The sequence below is a fragment of the Zingiber officinale genome, chromosome 11B (assembly GCF_018446385.1).
Source record: "Zingiber officinale cultivar Zhangliang chromosome 11B, Zo_v1.1, whole genome shotgun sequence".
In the NCBI taxonomy this organism is placed as follows: Eukaryota; Viridiplantae; Streptophyta; class Magnoliopsida; order Zingiberales; family Zingiberaceae; genus Zingiber; species Zingiber officinale.
In genome coordinates, this window is record NC_056007.1 from 14695614 (window position 1) to 14711887 (window position 16274).

A 16274-nucleotide genomic window follows, 5' to 3' on the forward strand; every position below is an offset into this window, starting at 1 on the left:
GCTAACACAAAATCAATTTACTTGGTTCGGAGCCTTTGTCGACTCTTACTCCAAGGCCTGCACTCGTCAAGTGTTTTCGTTGGGTAATCCACTAGCAATTCGTAAAATATTACAAGTGAAAGTATAAGTGCTTTAAAGAAGAAATACCTATTGGTGCAATATCCCTCAGGTCAAGGTTGACCAAGCTTGAGTCTTGGTTTGGGTTTCGATGTTTGACAATACAAGACTTCGATGATATGGACAAATGCAGGTGTAGTTGTTCATTTGAAGAGATTGTTTGGTGCAATTCCCCTCTGATCAAGGTCTGATCAGGTTGGTTGAAGAAGAGTCAAGTAGGTCAAGGTTGACCAGATACTTGACTGGGAAGTCCTAACTGGGATGTTAGGCAGAAGGAAATTCTGGTGAGTAAAGTCAGGTGAAAGTCCTAGTGAGTGAAGCTAGGCAGTATGAAAATCCTGGTGAGTGAAGCCAGGTGAAAGTCCTAGTGAGTGAAGCTAGGCAGTATGGAAATCTTGGTGAGTGAAGCCAGGTGAAAGTCCTAGTGAGTGAAGTTAGGCAGTATGAAAATCCTGGTGAGTGAAGCCAGGTAGATGGAAAGTCCTGGTGAGTGAAGCCAGGCAGATGGAAAGTCCTAGTGAGTGAAGCTAGGCAGTGAGGAAAATCCTGGCGAGTGAAGCTAGGTGAAAGTCCTGGTGAGTGAAGTCAGGCAGATGGAAAGTCCTGGTGAGTTAAGCCAGACAGATGGAAAGTCCTAGTGAGTGAAGCTAGGCAGTGAGGAAAATCCTGGTGAGTGAAGCCAGGTAAAAGACCTAGTGAGTGAAGCTAGGCAGAAGAAAATCCTGGTGAGTGGAGCCAGGTAAAAGACCTAGTGAGTGAAGCTAGGCATAAGGAAAGACCTGGTGAGTGAAGTCAGGCATAAGAAAAGTCCTAGTGAGTGAAGCTAGGCAGAAGGGAAGTCCTGGTGAGTGAAGTCAGGCACGGGGAAATCCAGATGGGTCAAGGTTGACCAAACATCTGGTGAATGTCCAAGTAGGTCAAAGGGATTGACCGAATACTTGGGACGAGGAGGAAAGTCCAAGTAGGTCAAAGGGATTGACCGGATACTTGGTATGAGGAGGAAAGTCCAAGTAGATCAAAGGGATTGACCGGATACTTGGCACAAGGTGAAAAGTCCAAGTGGGTCAAAGGGATTGATCGGACACTTGGTGAGGGAGTCCTAGCAGGTCAAGGGTGACCGGATGCTAGGCATGATGAACCAATAGGACATGGATTGACCGGATGTTGGTTTGGGGGCTTGGGACTTGGTTTTGGGCAAAAACCAATGTCCGAATCGATCAGTCGATCGATTGGCTGATGCCCAATTGATCGACCGATCGATTGGGAAGGTCCCCGCGACAAGCCTCGAGTGGGCAAGTCGCAGAGCGCACAGAATGCCTCTGGATCGATCAGCCGATCGATCCAGAGCTCCCAATCGATTAGTGGATCGATTGGCAGATGGCGATGTTGCGCGATAAGCCTTGGATCGATCAGCCGATCGATCCAGGCGATTCCTGAGAGCACAGAGGTGCTCTGGATTGATCAGCCGATCGATCCAAAGCCTCCCCGATTGATTGGGAACAATCCAATCGATCGGGATCCGACCGTTGGTATCGTATTTAGCTACAGGCGTTCGATTCCTTCGGCAAGAGCTTCCGAGACTTTGCATTGTTCACTCCAGATCCTCAACAGCAACTCCATAGCTCTCTCTAAGCTCCAGATCGCCAAACCTTGAAGGTTCTTGGAGGCTCTTCCAAGTCAAGAGGCGGATCAAAAGCAAGAAGAAGAAAGCTAGGGTTAGGATTTCTTGTATTCATTGTAAGCTTTGCTTATACTTTTGTTCCCTTTTCCTTCTTCTTGTATTGAGAGTCTTGTAGGGCTTCTCCACCCTCGGTAGTTACCGAAAAGGAGTATTTTATTAGTGGAGGGTGCGTGAGTGTGTGGATCCTTGGATTAGTCACCTCCTTTGGAGGTGGATACCAAGTAAATCTACATGTTAGCGTTGTGTGTGTTGTTTCTTGTATATTTCCGCTGCACATCTTTGAAGAAACAAGCAACGCCGACCACGAGCACGCGGCGAGTTATTCACCCCCTCCCCCCTCTAGCTACATTTTGGTCCCAACAAGTGGTATCAGGGCGAGGTCGCACTTCACCGGAATCATCGCCGGAAGGGGCAAACAAAACAAGCAAATCTAGAGGGTGAAGAAGTTGGAGCAAAATTCTTCAAGTCAAAGATTTCTTCAAGCTCAACTTCAACATAGAATTCCAAGACGGACTTGGATTCGATACAAGGGTGCCTCCACCCTATATATCCACAAGCTTCGATTCTTGGAAATCAAGAATCAAAAATTTTCTTATGATGGAGATAGAGCAATGGTTTGCTCTAATGGAAGGATTTGAAGCTCCAACAAGCTCCGAGGGCAAGCCTCTCAAGAAAAGCAAATGGAGTCAAGAGCAAGTTCAAAGGAGCAAGGCAAACGATAAAGTGACCAAGCTTTTGGTCAACTTATTGCCTAGCCACATTTTGGCTCAAATTGGAGAATTCAAGGATGCCAAGGAGCTTTGGAGCAAGTTGACAACTATTCATGAGATCCCCTCCACTGTACCAATCCAAGAAAAATCCAAAGAGAGTGACTCATTGGAGCAAGACCAAGAGGAGGAGAATTCCGATCAACTTCCGAAGAAGAAGTCCAAGAAGCTTCATCTTCAGAGGAATGCAATGAAGAGGGCAAGGAGGGAGCATACTCCTTGTTCCATATACAAGATGAAGATGAAGAAGCCTCCACCTCTAGGATTGAGGGGGAGCAATGTTTGGTGATGCCGGATCAAGAAGAAGGAGAAGCTTCTACATCCGGGTCAAGAGAAGAAGTGGAGGAAGAAGCTTCCACCTCCACAAGTCAAGCTAAATCAATGGGAGGAAAATCATTTGCGGATCAAGAGGAAGCCTCTACCTCCGGATCCAAAGGAGAAAGTGTCATTCCTACACATGAAGGTATAAATATTTCAATTAATAATAAAAATCATATTATATGTTTTGAGTGTAGGGAGAATGGGCACTACAAGAGCAAGTGTCCCAACTTGGCCAAGAAGAAGAGCCAAGTGGCACCCAAGGGCAAGGAGAAGCCCAAGGAGACCATCCCCACAACAAAGAAGAGCAAGGAGCACATTGTGTGCTTCTTGTGCCAACAAAGAGGGCATTACCGAAGTCAATGCCCTAAGGGGAAGAAGGTGGTCAAGACTCAAGGAGGAAGCTCAATTCAAGGGGGAGCCTCCAAGGTAAAAAGAAAGGTAACTTTTATTGAGCCTACCCCTTTAAATTATGGTAAAATGCATGCTAGTTCTAACTTATATAATTTTAATGATATTTACCATAAGAATAGGAAGCATGGAGACATTAATGAAAATCATATGGCTCTACATGCTAAAACCACTACACCTAGGGCTAGGAATGTAGATAAAAATCTAGGCAAGAACACTAAGGTCAATAACTATAAGCCTAGAAATTAAAACGCTCAAGGATTAAATAGAAAACCTAAATCTAGGGATTTATAGGAATAAAATCAAGTCTTGAGGTCAAGACTTGACAAATTAGAGAGGACTCTTAGAAAAATCACAAATATGACACAAGGTGTAACACCCATAGAGGACTTAGCAAGATTTTAGATATTTTTTTTATCATGAATAAAAAATAGGCCTTATGTGTAAAATTGCAAAAATAATAAAATAAAATAGAACCAAAAAGAGATGACCAAGGCTTGAACCTTGGATCTCTTACTAGATATATGTATGTGTTAACCAAGAGACCAAGAGAAATTATTGTTAAAGAAAGAAGTGACAATATAGATAAGAATAAGAGAAGAGTTATTTTTTCATTGAGAAGGAGAAGTTAGAGTTGCATTCTCTCTCTCAAAGGAAAAGAGGATTCTTGCTTCCTCTTTTCATTAAGGAGAAGTAAAAGAAAGGAGAAGGAAAAGTACATTTTTCCTTCCTTCTCTCATGATGAATAAAAGAGAAAATTTAAAGAAGAAAACTCATTTTCTCCTCTTCCTTCTCCTCACCGTGACCAAGATCCCCTCCTCACCTCTCCTTGCCGAAATCCAAAAAAAAAAAAAACAAAGGAGGACCCCTCTCTAGGAAGGCTCCACAAGCAAGATATTTCCCTTAAGTAAATCAAACAAGGATGTAAGTATTCCCTCACCTGTGGTACAAGTCGCTTACGGTATTTCGAAAGATTTGAACACTTGAAATTAAAAATAAAAATAGAAGAAACCATGCTCATGAATCTTAGTAGGTTATGATATGAATTTAGTTAGAAAAAAATTATGTGTATGATGTTTTAAGCTTGATCTTCTTATGAATATGTTTATTGACCTTCTCTTTTCTTTTATAAGTTTCGGCCATGATGAAATTGTAGGGTTCATGAAGCTTAAACCTTAATTTAACATGCTCATGGACTTATTTATGATGTGTTATGAAGTTAGCTAGAGATTCATGTTTATATGTTGTCTAGAAGTCATTTTCTTGCTTGAGGAAGTTTCGGCCATGATGAAATTGTAGGGTTCATGAAGATTAAAACTTAATTTAACATGCTCATGGATTTATTTATGATGTGTTATGAATTTAGCTAGAGATTCATGTTTATATGTTGTTTAAAAGTTTAACTCTTTGCTTGAGAAAGTTTCGGCCACAATGGAAATTTTAGGGTTCATGAAACTCCAAAACCTAAGTTAGTATGCTCATAGATCTCCATATGATATGTTATGAAATTAGTTAGAGATTTATGTTTACATGTTGCTTATAAGTTTACTTCTTAGTTTATGAAGTTTCGGCCATAATAGAGTTTTAGGGTTTCATAAAGCTCCAAACCTAATTTAGCATGTTCATACGCTTCCTTGTGATATGTTATCAAATTGGCTAGGTATTCATGTTCAAAGGTTGCTTAGAAGTCTACTTCTTGTTGTATGATGTTTTCGGCCATGACAAATTTTTAGGGTTCAAGAAGCTCAAAAACCTAAGTTAGTATGCTCATAGACTTTTTATGATATGTTGTAAAATGTGCTAGAAACTCATGCTTATATGTTGCTTAGAAGTTCATTTCCTACTTGATGAAGTTTCGGCCATGATGAATTCTTAGGGTTCATGAAGCTCCAAACCCAATTTAGTATGCTCATAGACTTCCTTATGATATATGATGGAATTAGCTAGGTGTTCATGTTACATGTTGCTTAGAAGTTTATATTCTTAACTTATGAAGTTTCGGCCATGATAAGGTTTTAGGGTTTCATAAAGCTCAAAACCTAATCTAGCATGCTCATAGGACTTCTTTATGATATGTTATCAAATTGGCTAAGTATTTATGTTCATATGTTGCTTAGAAGTTTACTTCTTGTTATATGATGTTTCGGCTATAATGAGATTTTAGGGTTCATGAGACTCAAAACCTAATTTAATATGTTCATAGACTTCTTATGATATGTTATGAAATTTGCTAAGTATTCATGTGTATGTTGCTTAGAAGTTATCTTTTGGTTATGAACTCTATAACCTAGGATTCAAGAAAGTTTAAACTTAAACTTAGCAAGCCATGAATTTTCCTTATGATATGACATGAAAGTAGTTGCTGTTTTATGCTCATATAGAACTTAGTTTCATGCTCTTAAAGGTTCGGCCACAACCAAGTTAAAAGGCCTAGGAAGCTTAGAACCTACTACCTATGCTCATGATATTCTTTATAGTTTATGATATGAAATTAATTTAAGGTTCACATGCTTATATGTTGTTGTAACCTAAAACTAAGCATGGTAACTTTCGGCCACCATATAAAACTAGGGTTAGAGACCCAATCATGATTTTGCTAGGTGTCTCACATACTAGAATATGAACTAGGAGATGCTAGTAAATGTTTTCCATGTAAGATTATGGTTGCCTACGATAATTTATGTACTTAATTAAGGATGCTCATGAATTATGCATGATGATGACCCTTATGATATGTTTTATGTTTAAGTATGCATGCTTTATGATTAAACCAGTAACATGGTTGATTATGTATGTTGTGAATTATGCATGATATGATTCTTATGATGACTATGTACTCAAGCATGTATGATTTCAAATATGTAGCATGCTCATTTATGTAAGCTTATGAACCAAGCATGATAATAGATTTATATGATGACCATGTGCCAAGAATGTATGTCTTATGATATGATAAGAAAATGGAAAAGAGTTGCTTCCCTTAAGTTGGGATTAAGAGAACTCTTCATGTTAAAACAAGAGCATGACATCTATGATGATATGATATGACAGTTATGATGATATGATATGCATGACATGTACTTTACTTTGTATGGCTTGTACCAAGGGTGGGCTCCATAAGCGCCCCTAGACCGACGGACTATGAACGGGTCTAGTAAATAGGGATGGGATCCTTAGTACGCCCCTAGGCCGACGGACTATGAACGGGTCTAGATCCCTAGTAGGTTCGGGGCTAGCTACCATGTCCTAGGGATTGCGCGCATTTATGTATGTATGTGGTACAAGCCGGGCCCTCAGGATGATGATATTATGTTCAAGTATTAAAAGATATGTTTAAAAACATCTTGCACTCGACATGACATATGTTTTAAAAGAACATTTTGCATAATGCACTCATTCATATATGATATGATTCTTCTATGTTTCATGTAATCTAATGATATGTTATGCTTCTCATGACTCTCCTCATATGATTCCTTTATTTATGATATGTTAGAAACATGGTTTATAAGGATATGTTATAATAAGAAATTATGCTCACATTTCATATTGATAGATGATTATGTTTTCAATGATGATGTGCTTATATGATTATGCTTGAGATACGGTTTTTGTGAGTAGGAAAGAATCTTACTGAGCTCATGTGCTCATAGCTTACTTCCTTGTACCACAGATAAAGGCAAGGGATGGATGACCTAAAGGAGCTGCAGGAGAGGCAAGGAGGTGTGTGTGGCAGTGGCTCGGCCGAGACGAATAAAACCTGCTATAATGTTTTGTTATGTTTGACATGAACCATTGTATTTATGTTACATTCTAGTATAACTTTATGACATTTCCGCTGCTTTATGTTATAAGAAAGAAATTTTAAATATGCATGTATCCTGGAATAGTTAAGTAAGTAAGTAGCCCCGTCCCTTTGAGTAACAGGGAGGGCGGGCGTTACAGGTTGGTATCAGAGCCAGGTTAGCCTTTCCACTACACACACACCGAGTCTCTTTCTGCCGCTCTAAGTAAGATTTTTTTTTTTTTTTATGCTTAGTATATTTCTTTTATGATGCTTATGCTCAGTTTATTTAGTATATTTCTTTTACGATGCTTATGCTCAGTTTATTTAGTATATTTCTTTTATGATACTTATGCTCAGTTTATTTATTTATTTCTTTTATGATGCTTATGCTCAGTTTATTTATTTATTTTATTTATAGTGCTTTAGTAGTATGCATGCTTACTTTATTCTTTAAGTCACAGTTTTGGTTTAGGTTGCATGATGGTAGGTTAGGGATGATAACACAACAAACTTACAAATAGTTAGAAATGACGTTAACCTTTCGTTAGTCTGGTTAGAAATGATAATAACTTACGCTAGCTCTGTTGTCATTAATGAAGATAAGGATGGCTAGAAGACGTAATACCAGAGCGGAGGAAACAGCACCTCCACCTGATCTGATGCATGTAGTTACCGAGCTCCAGCGTCAAGTTACTGAACAGCAGCAGATGATCACTGCTCTGTTGAATCAACAGGGAAATCCTGTTACCCCGCTAGGACACCAGAACGTAGTACCAGTAATACCTACAGCTGTTCCAGTACCCCCGGCACCTGCACCACCGGTAGGCCCAACTCCAGTGGTTCATCAGGAGGCATATCTGATTCAGTGGCAGAGATTGAAGCCAGAAACTTTCTCCGGAAACTGTGAACCATGGGACGCACAGGCCTGGTTCAAGACGATGGAGAGCATAGTGGAGTTACTGGATTGGCCTGAACACGAGAAAGTCAAATGTGCATCATTCTGCCTTACCGGAGATGCCAGGATGTGGTGGGACAGAGTGAAGGCAAAAAGACAAGTAAATCAGATGACGTGGACAGACTTCGAGACGGAATTTTTCGAAGAATTTTTCCATATGAGAGTCACAAATAAACACTATGATGAATTCACCGAGTTCCGGCAAGGTGATCTATCAGTCAATGAAGCCGTTAAGAAATTCAATCGCCTAGCACGCCTGTGCCCAGAGTTGGTCAGTACAGAGAAAGAAAGGGTCAGACTTATGCTGAAAATGCTCAGACCTGAGATAGCCCTGAACGTGGCCGGCGGAGTTAATAGACCGCAGACCGCCGAAGAATTAATTAGCAGCGCTCTGATCACGGAACACTATCAGAAGGCAATGAATGAGGGCAAGAATCAAACTCAGTCAGGGGGAAAGAAATCACAAAGTAACCGAACCAGCTGGAAAGGAAATCACAATGGCATGAGGAAGCAATGGAGTGATTCCAAGAATGGTCCAGCAAGCAAGCAACTCACGTTCCCTCAATGTACTACTTGCGGAAAGAAGCACCCGGGGATATGCCGTATAGGTACAAACAGATGCTACAACTGTGGAATGGAAGGACATATGGCTCGGAACTGCCCTACTCAGATTCAGACACCTATCCCTCCGCAGGTTCAGAACAAAGGTGCGCTTCCACAGCTACACCTGATGCAAGCTGCGATAGAAGGCCCGTAGATAATCCAAGGGAGACTGGAAGCTCCACCAGCAGCGACGGATGCCAGGATTTTCTCCATCACCAAGGAGGATGCGGCCAATGCTTCTACCGTCGTCACAGGTCAGATAATTGTTTTTAATCAGTATGCTACTGTGCTATTTGACACTGGGGCAACACACTCGTTTATTTCTACACCTTTCACGGGAAAGATAGACATGCCACCCCAAACCTTGGATTGCAAATTTTTAACGACGTTACCTTCGGGAGATGTGATGCCATCCACCCATATACTGCGAGCCGCACCCGTCAGAATTGCAGACAGAGAACTCTACTGTAATCTGATAGTGCTAGACATGCAGGATTATGATATTATACTGGGCATGGATTTCCTGAGTAAATACGGAGCTTCAATAGAGTGCGGAAAAAGAAGAGTAATTTTCCAACCTGAGGCAAAACCGACCTTCGAATTCATTGGGGAAAACAAAAAAGAAGTTAAAAAGTTTTTATCAGCTTTAAAGGCACAGAAGATGTTAGACAATGGATGCACTGGGTTTCTAACTCATGTGGTTGATACAAATCAGGCAAGGGAACTGAAGCCAGAAGATGTCAAAGTCGTATGCAACTACCCAGAGGTATTTCCTGATGAACTACCAGGGTTAGCACCTGACCGAGAAATCGAGTTCGAGATCGAATTGATTCCTGGTAGAAAGCCGATCTCTAAAGCACCTTACCGTATGGCGCCGGCTGAATTGGAGGAACTTCAAAAACAGCTACGGGAGTTGCTCGACAAGGGACTTATCTGCCCTAGTCACTCACCATGGGGAGCTCCAGTACTGTTTGTTAAAAAGAAAGATGGGTCTATACGAATGTGCATAGATTATCGAGCACTGAATAAAGTTACAATCAAGAACAGATATCCCTTACCACAGATTGACGATCTGTTCGACCAGTTGAAGGGGGCCACTGTTTTCTCCAAGATTGACTTGAGATCTGGCTATCATCAAGTGAAGGTGAAATAAGATGATATACCGAAAACGGCCTTCCGAACAAGATACGGATATTATGAGTTTGTAGTAATGCCCTTTGGGGTGACAAATGCTCCTGCCCTATTCATAGACCTGATGAACCGGGTATTCTCAATATATCTCGACAAATTTGTGATTGTTTTTATCGATGATATTCACATTTATTCGAGAACCCAGGAAGAGCATGCCAAACACCTGGAAATAGTATTACAAATTCTTCGGGAAAAGCAATTGTATGCAAAATTCTCCAAATGCGAATTTTGGCTCCACCAAGTATCATTTCTGGGTCATGTTATCTCTAGGGATGGAGTAATGGTAGACCCAATCAAGATCGAAGCTGTTAGTAGTTGGAATAGGCCAAGCAATGCCAGCGAAATCAGGAGTTTCCTCGGACTAGCAGGTTATTACCGGAAGTTTGTAGAGGGTTTCTCCAGAATCGCAGCACCAATGACAGCCCTTACTCGGAAAAATAAGAAGTATGAATGGACAGATGACTGCGAGAAGAGTTTCACAGAACTAAAAAAGAGACTGACCAGTGCTCCAATTCTTATTCTTCCGGAAAGCAACGAAGGATTTGATATGTACAGCGACGCTTCTAAATTAGGACTCGGAGCTGTACTTATGCAAAATGGCAAAGTCATTGCCTATGCCTCTAGGCAACTCAAGGAACACGAGAAAAATTATCCCACACACAATTTGGAACTAGCAACCATGGTCTTTGCTCTTAAGATATGGAGACATTATCTATATGGAGCACAGTGTAGGATCTATACAGATCACCAAAGTCTAAAATATTTCTTCACACAGAAGGACCTGAACATGAGACAAAGAAGATGGCTTGAGCTAGTCAAGGACTATGACTGTGAGATCCTTTATCATCCGGGAAAAGCGAACAAAGTGGCTGATGCACTCAGCCAGAAGTTGTAGGCCACCGAAGTACCCGGAACTATTCTAAGTTCGAGGACGAACTTTTATGAGGTATGGGGGACTGTAACACCCATAGAGTACTTAGCAAGATTTTAGATATTTTTTTTATCATGAATAAAAAATAGGCCTTATGTGTAAAATTACAAAAATAATAAAATAAAATAGAACCAAAAAGAGATGACCAAGGCTTGAACCTTGGATCTCTTACTAGATATATGTATGTGTTAACCAAGATACCAAGAGAAATTATTGTTAAAGAAAGAAGTGACAATATAGTTAAGAATAAGAGAAGTTATTTTTTCATTGAGAAGGAGAAGTTAGAGTTGCCTTCTCTCTCTCAAAAGAAAAGAGGATTCTTGCTTCCTCTTTTCATTAAGGAGAAGTAAAAGAAAGGAGAAGGAAAAGTACATTTTCCCTTCCTTCTCTCATGATGAATAAAAGAGAAAATTTAAAGAAGAAAACTCATTTTCTCCTCTTCCTTCTCCTCACTGTGACCAAGAGCCCCTCCTCACCTCTCCTTGCCGAAATCCAAAAAAAAAAAAAAAAAACAAAGGAGGACCCCTCTCTAGGAAGGCTCCACAAGCAAGATATTTCCCTTAAGTAAATCAAACAAGGATGTAAGTATTCCCTCACCTGTGGTACAAGTCGCTTAAGGTATTTCGAAAGATTTAAACTCTTGAAATTAAAAATAAAAATAGAAGAAACCATGCTCATGAATCTTAGTAGGTTATGATATGAATTTAGTTAGAAAAAAATTAAGTGTATGATGTTTTAAGCTTGATCTTCTTATGAATATGTTTATTGACCTTCTCTTTTCTTTTATAAGTTTCGGCCATGATGAAATTGTAGGGTTCATGATGCTTAAACCTTAATTTAACATGCTCATGGACTTATTTATGATGTGTTATGAAGTTAGCTAGAGATTCATGTTTATATGTTGTCTAGAAGTCATTTTCTTGCTTGAGGAAGTTTCGGCCATGATGAAATTGTAGGGTTCATGAAGCTTAAAACTTAATTTAACATGCTCATGGATTTATTTATGATGTGCTATGAATTTAGCTAGAGATTCATGTGTATGTTGCTTAGAAGTTATCTTTTGGTTATGAACTCTATAACCTAGGATTCAAGAAAGTTTAAACTTAAACTTAGCAAGCCATGAATTTTCCTTATGATATGACATGAAAGTAGTTGCTGTTTTATGCTCATATAGAACTTAGTTTCATGCTCTTAAAGGTTCGGCCACAACCAAGTTAAAAGGCCTAGGAAGCTTAGAACCTACTACCTATGCTCATGATATTCTTTATAGTTTATGATATGAAATTAATTTAAGGTTCACATGCTTATATGTTGTTGTAACCTAAAACTAAGCATGGTAACTTTCGGCCACCATATAAAACTAGGGTTAGAGACCCAATCATGATTTTGCTAGGTGTCTCACATACTAGAATATGAACTAGGAGATGCTAGTAAATGTTTTCCATGTATGATTATGGTTGCCTACGATAATTTATGTACTTAATTAAGGATGCTCATGAATTATGCATGATGATGACCCTTATGATATGTTTTATGTTTAAGTATGCATGCTTTATGATTAAACGAGTAACATGGTTGATTATGTATGTTATGAATTATGCATGATATGATTCTTATGATGACTATGTACTCAAGCATGTATGATTTCAAATATGTTGCATGCTCATTTATGTAAGCTTATGAACCAAGCATGATAATGGATTTATATGATGGCCATGTGCCAAGAATGTATGCCTTATGATATGATAAGAAAATGGCAAAGAGTTGCTTCCCTTAAGTTGGGATTAAGAGCACTCTTCATGTTAAAACAAGAGCATGACATCTATGATGATATGATATGACAGTTATGATGATATGATATGCATGACTTGTACTTTACTTTGTATGGCTTGTACCAAGGGTGGGCTCTATAAGCACCCCTAGACCGACGGACTATGAACGGGTCTAGTAAATAGGGATGAACTCCTTAGTACGCCCCTAGGCCGACGGACTATGAACGGGTCTAGATCCCTAGTAGGTTCGGGGCTAGCTACCCTGTCCTAGGGATTACGCGCATTTATGTATGTATGTGGTACAAGCCGGGCCCTCAGGATGATGATATTATGTTCAAGTATTAAAAGATATGTTTAAAAACATCTTGCACTCGACATGGCATATGTTTTAAAAAGACATTTTGCATAATGCACCCATTCATATATGATATGATTCTTCTATGTTTCATGTAATCTAATGATATGTTATGCTTCTCATGACTCTCCTCATATGATTCCTTTATTTATGATATGTTAGAAACATGGTTTATAAGGATATGTTATAATCAGAAATTATGCTCACATTTCATATTGATAGATGATTATGTTTTCAATGATGATGTGCTTATATGATTATGCTTGAGATACGGTTTTTGTGAGTAGGAAAGAATCTTACTGAGCTCATGTGCTCATAGCTTACTTCCTTGTACCACAGATAAAGGCAAGGGATGGATGTCCTAAAGGAGCTGCAGGAGAGGCAAGGAGGTGTGTGTGGCAGTGGCTCGGCTGAGACGAATAAAACCTGCTATAATGTTTTGTTATGTTTGACATGAACCATTGTATTTATGTTACATTCCAGTATAACTTTATGACATTTCTGCTGCTTTATGTTATAAGAAAGAAATTTTAAATATGCATGTATCTTGGAATAGTTAAGTAAGTAAGTAGCCCCGTCCCTTTGAGTAGCAGGGAGGGCGGGCGTTACACAAGGGTCCAAGAGTCAAAACTTAGGTCTAGAAGTATCAAAGTCATCCAATGGTCATAAGGGTTTGGGATACAAACCTAAACCAAGAAGGATGTAATTTCTTACCATAGGGTTCTATATAGTTATGGAACCAACCCTAGGTCTAGTGAGCAAGCCAAAAATACTAGGGAGGTTATCCCTAAGAGTATTTTTGCAACAAATGTGACTAAGACTTCTAAGAAGTCTAAGAAAGTCACAAACAAGGTCACAAGGGAAGCAATCCCTAGAGTTGACCTAGAAAAAGTGACCAAGGCTTCTAAGAAGTCAAACAAGGTCACTAGAAAGGTATCTAGGGAAGTTATCCCTAGTGAATACCTAGAGCATCCAAGGAGCACCAATAGGTTTTGGGTTCCTAGGAGCATCTTCTCTACCTTATAGATGGGTTAGAGAGTGTCAACTCTAAGTGGAAGGGTTGTTAACTCAATCATGATGAAGCTGACACTCAAGGAGCATTTTCAAGGTTATTATTAACCTTTGAAAATGAAATGAATTTATGATTTACTCTTTGAAAGAGTAAAATGTGCCAAATTTGAGAAGTATTGATTTTAATCTTAATTGGCACAATTTGGAAAAACATAAGAAATACCAAGTTGGGAATTTGGTATTTTCTTAGTAATTTAAGGCAAATAGAAGCCTTAATTTAAAGTGCTACTCTTGTGGAAAAATAAAATATGCCAACACTTGAGGAAAATGCTTAATTTCAATTGGCATAAATTAATCAAGAGAATTAGAAATGCCAATTTAGGTTTTGACACTTTCTTGAAGCACTTTGGACAAATCTAAGGTTTAAGTTTTAGGATTAGCTAAAGATTAAGGATACTTAGATAGTTAATCTAGGTATTTTATTTATGCTAAACCTTGCCATGATTGTTTGCCCATTATATGTCATGACATCATGATTATTTTTGCATTCATACCTTATGATAAAAAATACAAAAATACTATGTCATGACATACATACATCATGTAGTTATAGGAAATTTTCTTTTAAAAATTATTTCTTTTTGATGTATGCCATAACATTATCATGCATTATGTTTATTTCCTTAAAATTAAGGACAAATGACATTTTTCAACAGGTGGAATCAACAAGTGACATCCTAGGTGGATGTTCAATATCCACAAAATGCCTAGATAGATATGCATGATCTCTAGATTAGGGCAAAATCAAATTTTACATCTCACAAAGACCTATAAGATGACTTGTATGTGTTTTAGTACACATTAGATACAAGTGAGATGTTAGGATAATGAACAAAACTCAAGATGTTGATTTAGTGCATTCTTTTGAGTATTAAGTGTTGATACAGTCTGACCTGGATGTTGTTTTGCTGTTGACACTGATTTAAGTTTGTATCAGATATTTAACTCAGATTAATTACTAATCTAGGTTGACCTGGTTGACCTGATTGAGAAAGTCCTAACTGGGATGTTAGGCAGTTGGAAAGTCCTGGTGAGTGAAGCCAGGCAGATTGGAAATCCTGGTGAGTGAAGCCAGGTGAAAACCCTAGTGAGTGAAGATAGGTGAAAGTCCTGGTGAGTTAAGCCGGGCAAGGGAAAATCCAGATGGATCAAGGATGATCGAACATCTGGTGTTGAAAAGTCCAAGAAGGAAGCTTGGCATGCGAAGTCAGAGAGGGCTCGGTAGCTCGTTCTCTAGGACCAGATGAAGTCGGAGAGGGCTAGGGAGCTCGTTTCTCCGGACTAGGTCAGAGAGGGCTCGACCCGGACTGAGTCAAGAAGCTGGATCGGTCGGCAGACCGATCCAGTGAAACCTTGGACACCTGATCGGTCTGCAGACCGATCAGAAATCGATCAGTAGTCTACTGTGATTTTACTGATCGGTCTGGAGACCGATCAGGAGGCTGTAAGCGCTTGGGAAGAGCGACATCTGATCGGTCTCGGGACCGATCAGATTAGTGCCTGATCGGTCCGCAGACCGATCAGAAGCTGTGCGCATTTCGAATGAGCGACATCTGATCGGTCTGCCAGACCGATCAGCGATGATCCAGAAAGCGTGGATCGGTCTGCAGACCGACCCACGGTATTGTTTGTTTTGCATGCACTTTTTCTGATTGCCGTATTTGTTTTCACCCATCTGTTTTTAACCATCTGCTGTGAGTCTTTTTAGCTTGCAGGTTGCAGGTCACACTCTCATGGTTGAATTCAAATTAAGCTTCATTAAGAGAAGAAGACAAGCGCTCTTTACACTATGATTTGCTGCAACAGATGCATTTGAGGCATCAACGTTCACTGGCGAATCTGATTGCGATTGGGCTGCGCTCAGTTTGACCTCTACTTATTGGTTCGTATCCAGAGATGCCAGAGATTTCCATTGGCATGGGTTCAGAGAACCAGATGAGGAGGAGAGGTGATTGGCTACGCCGTGTTGGCAGCAGCGATTCTGCAGGCAGCGGTGATTCGAGCCAGTGAAGCAGAGAGACATAAGAAGGAAGAAGAGAGGTTCAGAAAAGGTATTGGACTCTCTGTTTTCTTTTCGATCAATCCTTTGAGAAAGCAAGTTGGTGAAGCTGTGAGCTCCTTGCTAAGAAGGTCGTTGTGCGCTCTCTGCTCTGTTTTTCTCCGCGTGGCTGTAAGCTCATCTGATTATTCTTCTCAGCCACTGTAAGTCTTGTGCTTAATTCTATAATCAACTGAGACTCTATTAAGAGGTTGCTCCACCGAGAAGGAGACATCTTTAGCCGGATTTTGTCTGGGGTGTGATCTACCGAAAGATC

The 16274-nt window shown here is 39.7% G+C and overlaps 1 pseudogene; it reads left to right on the forward strand.

Moving 5' to 3' along the window:
* The first annotated feature begins 8454 nt into the window (after positions 1 to 8454).
* LOC122033798 overlaps positions 8455 to 16274 on the forward strand; it is a 51191-nt pseudogene continuing 43371 nt past the window's right edge.